Source organism: Saccopteryx bilineata, chromosome 7 (assembly GCF_036850765.1).
Source record: "Saccopteryx bilineata isolate mSacBil1 chromosome 7, mSacBil1_pri_phased_curated, whole genome shotgun sequence".
NCBI lineage: Eukaryota > Metazoa > Chordata > Mammalia > Chiroptera > Emballonuridae > Saccopteryx > Saccopteryx bilineata.
The window spans coordinates 16,187,116-16,199,602 of record NC_089496.1 but is presented as its reverse complement, the minus strand read 5'-3'; the positions used below and the strand labels follow the sequence as shown (position 1 = coordinate 16,199,602).

The 12,487-nt window shown below is 44.8% G+C and overlaps 1 protein-coding gene across 2 annotated transcripts in view; it reads right to left on the bottom strand.

The window, feature by feature from the left end:
• The window catches only part of LHFPL3 (LHFPL tetraspan subfamily member 3), a 787,193-nt gene that overhangs the window by 107,340 nt on the left and 667,366 nt on the right, over window positions 1-12,487 (bottom strand). The gene's annotated exons all lie outside the window — the stretch shown is intronic.

Sequence of the window (12,487 nt, the reverse complement as noted above, 5' to 3'; positions counted from 1 at the left end):
TGGGCTGAAGAAACATTAAGGGGTGAAGTAAAAAAAATCCGAGCCTGTACTCAATATACCAGCACTGAACACCCAGCATGGTGTGGTCATCATCTGTGCATGACCAACACGAAGTTCTGGGTGTGGCTGCACTCTCAGGGAAATGATAAGGAGGACTGGCAAAGCAGCTCCAGGTAAGTAGAGATAAAGAGCAGTACAAAGCAACACTTCAGTGCAGCGCCCAGAGGCCCCTGCCGGTTGGGGTGGCCAGGGTGCAGCGGGGCCGGGCTGGACCTTGAAGAGTATGGGTGTGCAGTGGAGGAGGGAGGGGGGACAGTCGGAGGGGGTGTGCAGTGGAGGAGGGAGGGGGGACAGTCAGAGGGGGTGTGCAGTGGAGGAGGGAGGGGGGACAGTCGGAGGGTGTGTGCAGTGGAGGAGGGAGGGGGGACAGTCGGAGGGGGTGTGCAGTGGAGGAGGGAGGGGGGACAGTCAGAGGGGGTGTGCAGTGGAGGAGGGAGGGGGGATAGTCGGAGGGGGTGTGCAGTGGAGGAGGGAGGGGGCACAGTCGGAGGGGGTGTGCAGTGGAGGAGGGAGGGGGGACAGTCGGAGGGGTGTGCAGTGGAGGAGGGAGGGGGGACAGTCGGAGGGGGTGTGCAGTGGAGGAGGGAGGGGGGACAGTTGGAGGGGGTGTGCAGTGGAGGAGGGAGGGGGACAGTCGGAGGGGGTGTGCAGTGGAGGAGGGGGGGACAGTCGGAGGGGGTGTGCAGTGGAGGAGGGGGGGACAGTCGGAGGGGGTGTGCAGTGGAGGAGGGAGAGGGGACAGTCGGAGGGAAGCTCAGAAGGACTGGAGGAGCTGGCTGTTCTGAAGGTAAGGTGATGATGGTGGGAAGTATGTGCTGACCCAGAGGGCTCTGGAGAGCCAGGAGAAAAGAAAAGAAAGCTTAGGAACACAAAACTATGAGTTAGAAATAATATAAAGTATATTCGCAAAACAGAAATCAGTGCTTCTTTTTGAACTGTATAGTGACAGTATTACTTACGCAGATGTGGAGTCAATACATTTTATAATTACATTTTAATTATTCTGAAATGTAAATTTATATCTATGAGGGAAGTAGCTGGCTCATAGAGCCCAATACAATTATTTCTTTAATCTTTTAGATGAAAATTATACTTGAGAGTTTTAGGGAATTCTAATTTTCAAAATGACCAAAATAAATATACACTATAAAAGAAAAATAAAAGAAATTGCATTTCCTTGACAAATACATGGTGTTAAACAGCCGAAGGCTGCGAGGCCAAGGGGAGGCAGTAAGTGGAGCATGTGGGTGTTTCCAGACCGAGACAGAGGTTGTTTAGGCCTCTGCCAAGTTGAGCGGCCTAAAAATGAAACCGCTCAGCTCTGACAGCTACAGTCTGCCCTGGAAAACAGGGTCTGAAGTTCATTTTCTAAGTGAATTGCCACTCAGACCAGTGCAGAAATTTCAGATGGGGCTTAAGAGATTAAACCCAACATCTCCTTTATGCAACTGTTCACAGTAATTGAAACCATGGTTACCATAGAAAACAAAAATTAAGATCAAAGGTGATGATTTCAAACCCAAGGAGATAGAAGACGTTCAAGCTAGGCTCACATTTATACTTTGTACAGACTATCTGGTTATCTTTGGCAAATGCATCCTTTCATGAAGCAATCTCAGGACACAGTGTGGCAGTTCACACAGCCCTGAGACTCAGTGCAGACTCCCAGGTCCTGGGTAGCATCACGGAATCCTGTGAGGCTGAAAGGAAGCTGGGTTCCTCACAGGTAGGAGCCTTTTAGACGTGATTCTCACCACACTGCTGACTCTTGTTGACCCTGGTGGGCCTAGTTGGGGAAAAACTTGAACTGTACTAGCAAAGATGGTACCCAGGAAAGATTTTTCTATAGCCCTTGGTTCTTCAAATGGTTCTTTCAGCCAGGAATCTTTGTCTCATACTCATAATGAGGGTCAAGACTGTTGTAAAATATCCTAGAACAGGTGACAGGAAGTACCCTGTGGTGCTAACTCTCCTCATGTTAAAGGGGGTGCTGGCCTGGAAAGAATGTTGGGGTCAGCTATAAGGAGGAGTTTGGCCTCTTCGTTCTGAATAAGCAAAGCACTTCCATGTAGAAGTCCCTCATTCTTCAATGGGGGAGGGGTACATTGTTAATACTGTAAGTCAGGCCAGAGGCCATTCACACTACTGAGCCTCTTTCCCAGTATTGCCACGAGGCTGTTTTCAACTTTCCTATGTTCCCCAAAAGCTACACCAAGAGGTGACCTCTCATGTCAGAAACTGACAGAAGGTCCAGGGCATGAAACTCTACTGTGGGTGGGGTCAGGGGCAAGGGGAATTGAGTGGAAGTGAAATAAAGGGCTATCTGAGAGGGAGGTGGTTTGGGGAAGAGCTCTGCCTGGAAGGGAGAAAAGACAACTGAAATAATTTGTGTTCCTTTCAGATAAATAAAATTAGAATTTTAAAATGTACAGAGCTAGGTCGAGATATTACTACTCTAGTAGTCTCTTTATCTTAAATTATTTTTTCTTTGTGAAGTAGAGCACACATTCAGGCAAATGCATAAAATCCAAATGCATAGTTCATAAATAATTGTGTAGTGAACACCCATGTAACCAGCAGCCAGAGCAGGAAATAGGAAACCTCCATGTCCTTCCATAGTCACATGCCTGTCTTTCCCACTGAGGCAAACACTGTCCTGACTTTCATGACAATCATTTTCTTTTCTTTTTTGTGTGTGTGCTTTTCTGAAGTGAGAAGCAGGGAGCAGAAAGACAGACTCCTGGCCCTGGCCAGTTGGCTCAGTGGTAGAGCATTGGCCTGGCGTGCAGAAGTCCTGGGTTCGATTCCCGGCCAGGGCACACAAGAGAAGCGCCCATATGCTTCTCCACCCTTCCCCCTCTCCTTCCTCTCTGCCTTTCTCTTCCCCTCCCGCAGCCGGGGTTCCATTGGAGCAAAGATGGCCCAGGCGCTGGGGATGGCTCCTTGGCCTCTGCCCCAGGTGCTAGAGTGGCTCTGGTCGCAACAGAGTGATGCCCCAGAGGGGCAGAGCATCGCGCCCTGGTGGGCAGAGCGTCGCCCCTGCTGGGCGTGCCGGGTGGATCCCGGTCGGGCGCATGTGGGAGTCTGTCTGCTTGTCTCTCCCTGTTTCCAGCTTCAGGAAAAAAAAAAAAAAAAAGACTCCTGCATGTGCACGACCAGGATCCACTCGGCAAGCCCACTAGGGGGTGATGCTCTGCCCATCTGGGGCGATGCTCTGTTGCAACCAGAGCCATTCTAGCACCTGAGGTAGAGGCCATAAAGCCATCCTCAGTGCCCGGGCCAACTTTGCCCCAATGGAGCCTTGGCTGTGAGAGGGAAAGAGAGAGAGAGAATGGAGAAGGCGAAGGGTGGAGAAGCAGATGGGTTCTTCTCTTGTGTGCCCTGGCCGGGAATCTAACCCAGGACTTCCATATGCTGAGCTGATGCTCTACCACTGAGCAAACCAGCCAGGGCCCACTTGCTTTTCTTTATGGGTTAACCATAATGTACACAATTCAATGATAGGTCAGATCTGATTTTTGATCCTAGACTAAAACTGTCTATATTCTTGTGTGTTTCCTCCTTTTACTCAACACTGTGCATTTTAAGGTTCATCATGTGGATGTGGTGGTTGCGGTTCTTTTCTTTCCATTGCTATAGATTATGCCGTTGCACGAAGACACCAATTTATGCATCCATTCTCCTCGGGAGGGCCATTTGGGTCATTTCCCTCTCCTTTTTGAGATCATTGTTTATTGGCATCTGTTGGCTCTCTGCCAGCAGTGGTAATACCAAAGAAATAATGAGTGAAGTTCTGATGAAGACTTTCAAGATTGTGATGAAGATCAGTCACTGCAAAATAGTTACCAATCCCTTTTCAGGTAAGAAGACACCATGTGCTACAAACAGAGGAGTCATGGTGGCGGGAACACTGAGAGAAGCTCGAGTCTCCCCCTGGCTCCTCTCGAACATTCACTTGCTGCAATTTTGTCAGCACTGGAGAAGTAAGTCTTTGTATTATCAAATTATTATCAAATGATATTTTAAACTGTTAATGTTTGTGAGACATTAATTCTGCAGACATATACAAATCCTTCATTGTTGTGTGCATTCTCTAAACTAGCTTTCTCTTATGATATAATCAGCTAGTAGGTGACAGCAAGAAATGTCTTCATGCTATTTTAGGTTTAGCCTTCAAAATGAGATAGAACTGAAAGTAGGAAGAACTTTAATACACGTATTCATTCATGCTAGCCTTGACAAAGACTGATGCTTAGCATTAGTGTGGCATCTGTCATAATAATAAAGATAATTGCTAGTGATTATAACAAGCACAGCAACCACATGCTGTCATCCAGATATGAAATGATGTCACTAATCCAGAGACAACAGATCCACTTTTTCCCTCTAGAATTGGGAATATAATGTGCTTATACATCCTTGCTCTCTTACTTGACCCCCATTAAAAGTTTGATCTTGTGCAAGTTGTCTTTGATCACATTTCATTCTGACTAAATTCAAGCTGGTGACAGTTCTCCTGGACACACTTAAGGCATTCCTAGATCACCTGATGTGCCATGTGCTATAAGGAAAGGACAACAATTATTAGTGGCCAGTTTATTTTGGCATCTACAATGACAACAGTCATAAAATATGTCTTAATTAAACACCATACAGCAATGGAAAAGAATTATCAATAATTGTTTTAAAATAATTTGTAATTATTTTCTTGGTGGAAAACTTTTTGGTCAAGAATTTCAAAACCTTGGCCCTGGCTAGGCTGCTCAGCTGGTTAGAGTTTTGTCTTGATATACCAAGATTGTGGATTCAGTCCCTGGTCAGGACACATATAAGAATCAACCAGTGAATGTATGGGTGGGTGGAACAATGAATCTCTCTCTTTTTCTTGAATCACTCTTTAAAAATTTTTTTTTTACATCAAGCTCAGACATATATATCTGATGCCTACTTGATATCTTCACTTGAATATCTTATTGGTACCTCCAATTCAGTATGTCCCCAAACTAGAATGGCAGTATGTCTGGTTTGCCAGGTACAGGCTCAGGCTCAGTTCATGTTGTTGCAATAGCACTGTTAGTGCTTTCTTTTGTTTACACATGTGTACCAGTCTGGACAATGAAGGATATGCTCACTCTACCTAAAAAGAGGTCATGCCCCTTCTTCTCCAACCTTCCTCTGTATTTGCCATTCACTGCTCCAGTGATGTCCCCTTCCTCATCTACTGGTACCATCATCCTTCCTATGGCTCAAAGTAGAGCAGAAGAATGACCCTCTCTTGCAGAGGAGTCTACTTCTGAAATCTCTCCAGCAAAGCACTTCTGTCTCCCTGACACCGTATTTCATGCATGTTTCTACATACATCACCATCTTTTGCTTGGGACTGACTGGCAGCTCACTGGTCCCCTGTCCCTACACTTGCTCTTCTGCAACTTGATTTCCATCTTTTAAACCAGTGGTCGTCAACCTGGTCCCTACCGCCCACTAGGGGGTGCTCCAGCTTTCATGGTGGGCAGTAGCAGAGCAACCAAAGTATAAATAAAAAGATAGATTTAACTATAGTAAGTTGTTTTATAAAGATTTATTCTGCCAAACTTAGTGAAAATCTGACATAAAGTACTTGATAAGTAATTATTATTATATGCTTTAACTTGCTGTAACTCTGCTTTATAAATTTTATAAAGTAAAGTTACTTCCCTACTTTATAAATCACCATTACTGTGGAACCGGTGGGCGGTTAGAAAATGTTACTACTAACAGAGATACAAAAGTGGGCGGTAGGTATAAAAAGGTTGACTGCCCCTGTACCATAAGTCTGGTCATGTGACCCTTGCTTAAATCCCTGCAGTGCTTCTCATTGCTTTTGGAGGAAGTCCACAGCTACAGGGCCCATCCCGGCTGGCCCTCTGGCTGCTCCATCTGGCATTCCTCATGTTATCTTTTGCCTTCCAGGCACACAAGACCTCAGGTATTAGAAGACTGTGCTCACTTTTTCTTTGAGTTGCTGCACACTCAATTCTCCAGTTGCGCATACTCTGCCCCTTGGGCTGATTTATTCTTCAGATTTCAGCTTGGTTGTTGCTTTTTCCAAGAAGCCTTCTCTGACCCTTCTAGACTAGAGTCAGCATTCCTGCCAAGACACCCTGCATTTTCCTACCGGAGCACTTGCCACAATTTATTCTAATTGCTTTCTAACAGACTACATGCTCTGAGTGGCCAGGGGCTGTGTTCCTCTTGCTCATCATTGCGTCCCCAGGATGGCTCCACATGCAGCCTGTCACTGGTGCTCAATGAAATGACCAGCATTAAAATTCGGGGTATCAGAACTGCAGTAGAACGAGCTTCCTCTGCGCTGTTTGGTCAGCCCCTTCTCTTGCCTTTCACACAGTCTCTTTAAGCTGCTCATTTTATTATGAGCCTTACATGTTATATGTTATAAGGTTTTATATATAAGAAATGCTATTTATCAGTAATTCAAAATTAAAATAACTTTTGTGAGAGTTCTGGTAATGTATTTTAAGAAGGCAAGATGTCAAAAACTAGTAAACAAGAACTTTGGGATTTTTCTGACAGAAAACTTACCCTGCACCCAGGCTGAGCCCCTGAATGGCAGCTGTGGATGGTCCAAACCATTCACTAATTTGCTCTCCTAAGTGGAAATTGGAAAGAGCTCTTCACATTCTGTTCCCTCTCCTCCACACAGATACTAAGAAAAGAATCTGAAGGCATATGTGCCTCTTTTGCCTGTCCCAGGAAACTGACATTAGGAAAAAAAATGTTAAAGGATTTATGAACTTCTGGAAAGATACAAGGCTGAAAGACCTGCACCTAATTAAAAAAATCCCCCCCAGTTTTATTGAGATATAATCGACACATAACATCATGTCAGTTTGTGTACAACGAGTTGATTGGGCACTCATATATTGCAAAAGATTATCACCATAGTGTTAGTTTACACCCCATCACCTCATATAATTACTTATTTTTTGTGGTGAGAACTTTTAAGAATCTACTCTTAGCAACTTTCAAGGATATTATACAGTATTATCAACTGTGATTACCCTGCTGTACATTAGATCCCGAGATTCACTTGTCTTACAGCTGGAAGTTTGGACCTTTGGTCACCATTGTCCACTCCTCTTACCCTCTGGCGACCACCACTGTACACTCTGTTTCTATGAATCTGGCTTTTTCGATCCCACACACAAGCAACAGAATACAATATCTGTCTTTCTGTAAGAGCTGCACTTTAGACTTGTTCCTAATCTCCTCGCAAGGTGATCCGAGATCTGGGTGTGTGTGTGTGTGTGTGTGTGTGGACAGCAAGTGACCGAATAGTGATCAATGAAATAAGTGTTTTGTGAGGGATTAGCATAAAATTAAGAGCTATTCCAAATGATAGTTATTCTTTTAAATTTTAATTTACTTGTTTTTAAGAGTCACTGGCCTTAAGGCAGTAGTCCCCAACCCCCAGGCCACGGACTGGTACTGGTCCGTGGGCCATTTGGTACCAGTCTACAGAGAAAGAATAAATAACTTACATTATTTCCATTTTATTTATATTGAAGTCTGAACAATGTTTTATTTTTTTATTTATTTTTTTGTATTTTTCTGAAGTTGGAAACGGAGAGGCAGTCAAACAGACTCCCGCATGCGCCCGACCGGAATCTACCTGGCATGCCCACGAGGGGGCGATGCTCTGCCCATCTGGGGTGTTGCTCTGTTGCAACCAGGGCCATTCTAGTGCCTGAGGCAGAGGCCATGGAGCCATCCTCAGCGCCCGGGCCAACTTTGCTCCAATGGAGCCTTGGCTGTGGGAGGGGAAGAGAGAGACAGAGAGGAAGGAGAGGGAGAGGGGTGGAGAAGCAGATGGGCGCTTCTCCTGTGTGCCCTGGCCGGGAATCGAACCTGGGACTCCTGTACGCCAGGCCGACGCTCTACCACTGAGCCAACTGGCCAGAGCCACAATGTTTTATTTTTAAAAAATGACCAGATTTCCTCTGTTACATCCATCTAAGACTCACTCTTGACGCTTGTCTCGGTCATGTGATACATTTATTTGTCCCACCCTAAAGGCCGGTCCGTGAAAATATTTTGTAACATTAAACCGGTCTGTGGCCCAAAAAAGGTTGGGGACCACTGCCTTAAGGTATCTAGTGGATATTGCCCTGCAATGTGTGTAATTACTACAAGGAGGTGGAATTAACCATTGGTAGAACAAAAAGAATGATATTTATCTTTCAATATCCAGACCCCTGGCACCCAAGCTTTAGTCTTGAGTTTCTATCTTCTTTTTTTTATTTAATTATTTATTTATTTATTTATTTATTTATTTATTTATTTATATTTTTCTGAAGCTGGAAACGGGGAGAGACAGACAGACTCCTGCTTGTGCCCGACCGGGATCCACCCGGCATGCCCACCGGGGGCGACGCTCTGCCCCTCCGGGGCATCGCTCTGTCGTGACCAGAGCCACTATAGTGCCTGGGGCAGAGGCCAAGGAGCCATCCCCAGCGCCCGGGCCATCTTTGCTCCAGTGGAGCCTCGGCTGCGGGAGGGGAAGAGAGAGACAGAGAGTAAGGAAGAGGGGGAGGAGTGGAGAAGCAGATGGGCGCTTTTCCTGTGTGCCCTGGCTGGGAATCGAACCCGGGACTTCTGCATGCCAGGTCGACACTCTACCACTGAGCCAACCGGCCAGGGCATTTCTATCTTCTTCATCTTTTCTTCTCCTATTCTAGAAAATTTCCACCACTTTGTGGCTTTGGAGTCATTCAGGCCACAAAGTACTTGAGCATCTCCTATGCACTAGACATCATTCCAGGGACTGAATCCTCAGCAGGCTGGTCACAGAGGCATAGGTTCAAATCCTAGCTTTGCCACTTCCTAGCTGGGTAACCTTGGGCAATTTAGCCACATGTGGAATGGGTGGTACTTTTTGAAATGGGAATAATTATTCTTCCATTCCGGAAGTGGGTTCAGCTGGAATACTGGGCATAAAGTAAGTGTCTGGCAGTGTTTTGAATATTTAGCAGATGGTGGTACATGGTACCATTTGAAATAATCTGGGCCCCCTGGTTCCTGCAGGAGGTAGGCGTGGTTTGCATCTAATGCCTCCTCATCTCTGTCAGGGGAAGGGTCTAGTTGAAGGTGAGAAAAGTAGGCTGATAGTCAGATTGCTGTTTAAATCACAGGCACAGCCCTGTGTGAACTTACACCACCTTTTCCTCTTCTTTAGATGAAGGATAGTGTTGGCTAAGGCAGCAGAGCCCCAGACCACCTGACCACAAAGAAATACTTCTTTGATTGCACAAAGGAGCCAGGAACTATGATTTCTCCTCAAGGGTGTCTACTTGTGATTAAATACCAGTGTCCACCAGGGTATTCAGTAAGGACAAACATTCAGAAGATTCAATAATGAGTCTGCTTTATGCTCTTTGGGTGGGTTGGGAACATAGAAAGGTAGAAAAGGTGTATATTTTGCTGATACTGTTTACATCTTTTGCATTTCACAGAGGGGAGCCAGGCCCATGAATTTATTCTCTTCTTTCTGCTTCTTCTTTTGCTTCTCCTGCTCCTGCTGTGGCTGCTGCTTCCCTCTTCCTCCTTCTGTCACTTTGTCATCATCATCAGAACGTCAGCAGCAGCAGTAGTGGCATCATTAACGTTTATGGAGAACTTGTTATAGTCCTGGCATTGGGCTAAACAAGCTTTTACATACATTTGAGAAAACTGTGTACCCTTGTCAATCATGCAATTTAGAAGAGGGGTTTCAGCTGGAAATAACACAGAGATCTGTACAGTTTTCTGGGACTACCACACCGAAGTCCCATAGACTGAGTGGCTTAAATAACAGAAATTTATTGTTTCACAGTTCTGGAGGCTAGGCATTTAGCAGGTTGATTCCTTCTGAGGGCTGTGAGGACAATTTGTCTGTTATGCTGGTGGTTGAGGTCAGGCAAGTTCACACTGGATTCGGGCAGACCACAGAAAAACTGGGGAGCCGAAAGACATTGGGCCATTCCTGTTTATTAGTTTCTTTCTTTTTTTTATCTTTTTTTTTCTTATGCCAAGTGAGATGAGGGGAGATAGAGAGACAGACTCCCCCATGTCCCCCTGCCAGGATCTACTCAGCAACCACCCTGGGGCCAATACTCTGCCCATCTTGGATCATGCTTGCAACCGAGCTATTTTTAGCACCTGAGGCAGAGGCTCCACGAAGCCATCCTCAGTGCCCAGGGCTGATGCACTGAAACCAATCCAGCCATGCCTGCAGGAAGGAGAGAGAGAGAAAGAGAGAGAGAGAGAGAGAGAGAGAAGGGGGAGGGGGAGGGGGAGGAGGGGTAGAGAAGCAGATGGTTGCCTCTCCTGTGTGCCCTGACCAGAAATCAAATTTGGGACCATTTATTGGTTTCTCGGGGCAGCAGGTGAGTGATCAGGAAACTGCCTCTGGGGGAAAGTACCCTGAAAGGTTATACAGGCTACACATACACGTGGCTTTCTGCCACGTGCTCATGCTCTAATCAGGCAAAGTGCTTGCAGCTGGAAAACAACTGAGCAAGCCTAACTACACCTATTTTTCCTACACTGCCCCAGGCCACTTCCTGGCTCCTGGTGGTTTACTGACATTCTGGTGATCCTTGGCATTAGTAAGGAACCCTCACCCCATCTCTGCCTTCATTTCTCATGGCATTCTCCCTGTGTATGTCTCTTAGTGTTTCCAAATTTCCTCTTTCATAATGACACCAGCCATACTGGGTGTGGGCCCACTCTATGACTGCATTTTAGCCTGACTGCCTCTGTAAAGGCCCAATTTCCAAATAAAGTCACACTCTAAGGTACTGGGTGTTAGGAATCAAACACACTTTATTCAGGGGGCACTATTCAATCCACAGAAGGTCATAAAAATGAATAGAATAATTAGGAAGAACATGTGGAAGAAGGAGAGGACTGAGACAGGAAGAAAAGAATTTCCAAAGTTGTGTTAAATGCTTGAGAGGCACTGGGGGTCAAATGAAGCCATTGGTTCTGGTGGCTGAGAGAGCGAGGCAGATGTGGATACTAGGGTTGGTCCACAGCAGGACCTTGCTGGGTGCCCCTTCCTCATGCCAGAGCCCGGTCCTACTTGGGCTTGGAAAATATTCTGTTCATAACTAAATGAGAGCAAAAGGACATTCTTGCACTGACAACAATCTTCATTCTTTAAGTGTTAATGGAATTTAATCAATATAATTTTTTTATGTTGAAAATATTCTGATGAAGTTCAGATTGAAGAACATAATAGACAAACATCTTAAAATACTTTATTCACTATCTACCCGAAAAACTTGAAAACATTGGTACATAAAGACACATGCAAGCCCATGTTCATCACAGCATTGTTCAATGGCCAAGACATGAAATAACCAAAGTGTCCTTTGATAGAGGACTGGATAAAGAAGTGGTACATATATATAATGAAATACTATTCAGCCATAAGAAATACTGATATATTGCCATTTACAACAACATGGATGGACCTTGAAAACATTATATTGAGTGAAGTAAGTAAATCAGAAAAAGCTGAGAGCTATATGATTTTACACATAAATGGGATATAAAACTGAGACTTACGGACACTGAGACTCATGGACACACCAGAGGGAATGGGAAGAAGGGAGGGAAGTGAAAAAGGACAAATATGTGGTGAGAGAAAATGATCTGACTTTGGATGATAAGCACACAATGCAATCAACAGTTCAAATGCTATAGAGATGGTTACCTGAAACCTATGTATTCTTATGGACCATTGCCACCCATTAAATGTAATTTCTAGATAAAAAAGGAAAGCTGCACAGACAAAAAAAAAAATATTCTGATGAAGTTCAGACTGAAGAACATAATGGATGAACATGCTGAGGCGAGGCTAAGTGCTCTGCATTTTAGTAGACATTTGGGAGAAAATGTTCAGTCACCAGGAGCACATGTATCGCTACCGAAAAGAGAATTCTGGTACTTCGGTTCCCAGAATCTATAAGATGTGTTTGTATCAAAAACAACTTTGGGGGTCAGTGCAATCTCTTTATTAGTTTAGAAATCTGCAGAGATCAAGGATCATTTGATGATTCTTGGGATAAACTGTTGAAGAAAAATTTCTGCTAACAGGATAAGTTTTACCTTGAATTAATAATTCAAACGATGAACTGCATCTCTAACAGCCTATAAATGACTCCATCCTAAACTCCTAAATTTAAGTATTAGTGAATCATTATGCTTTGCAGCATATAGCATCTGGGGAAAGAACAACAACAACTCAAAGCAAAACAAATACTCAGAACCTCTAAGTGTTGTGACCCAAATGATCTAAATGTCAATTAGAAAAAAATCAGTAAGCTTTCCCTCTCTGTCTGTGGTCTGTCTGAGCACTTGCACGTAGCAGCCCTGTGGCAGGCAG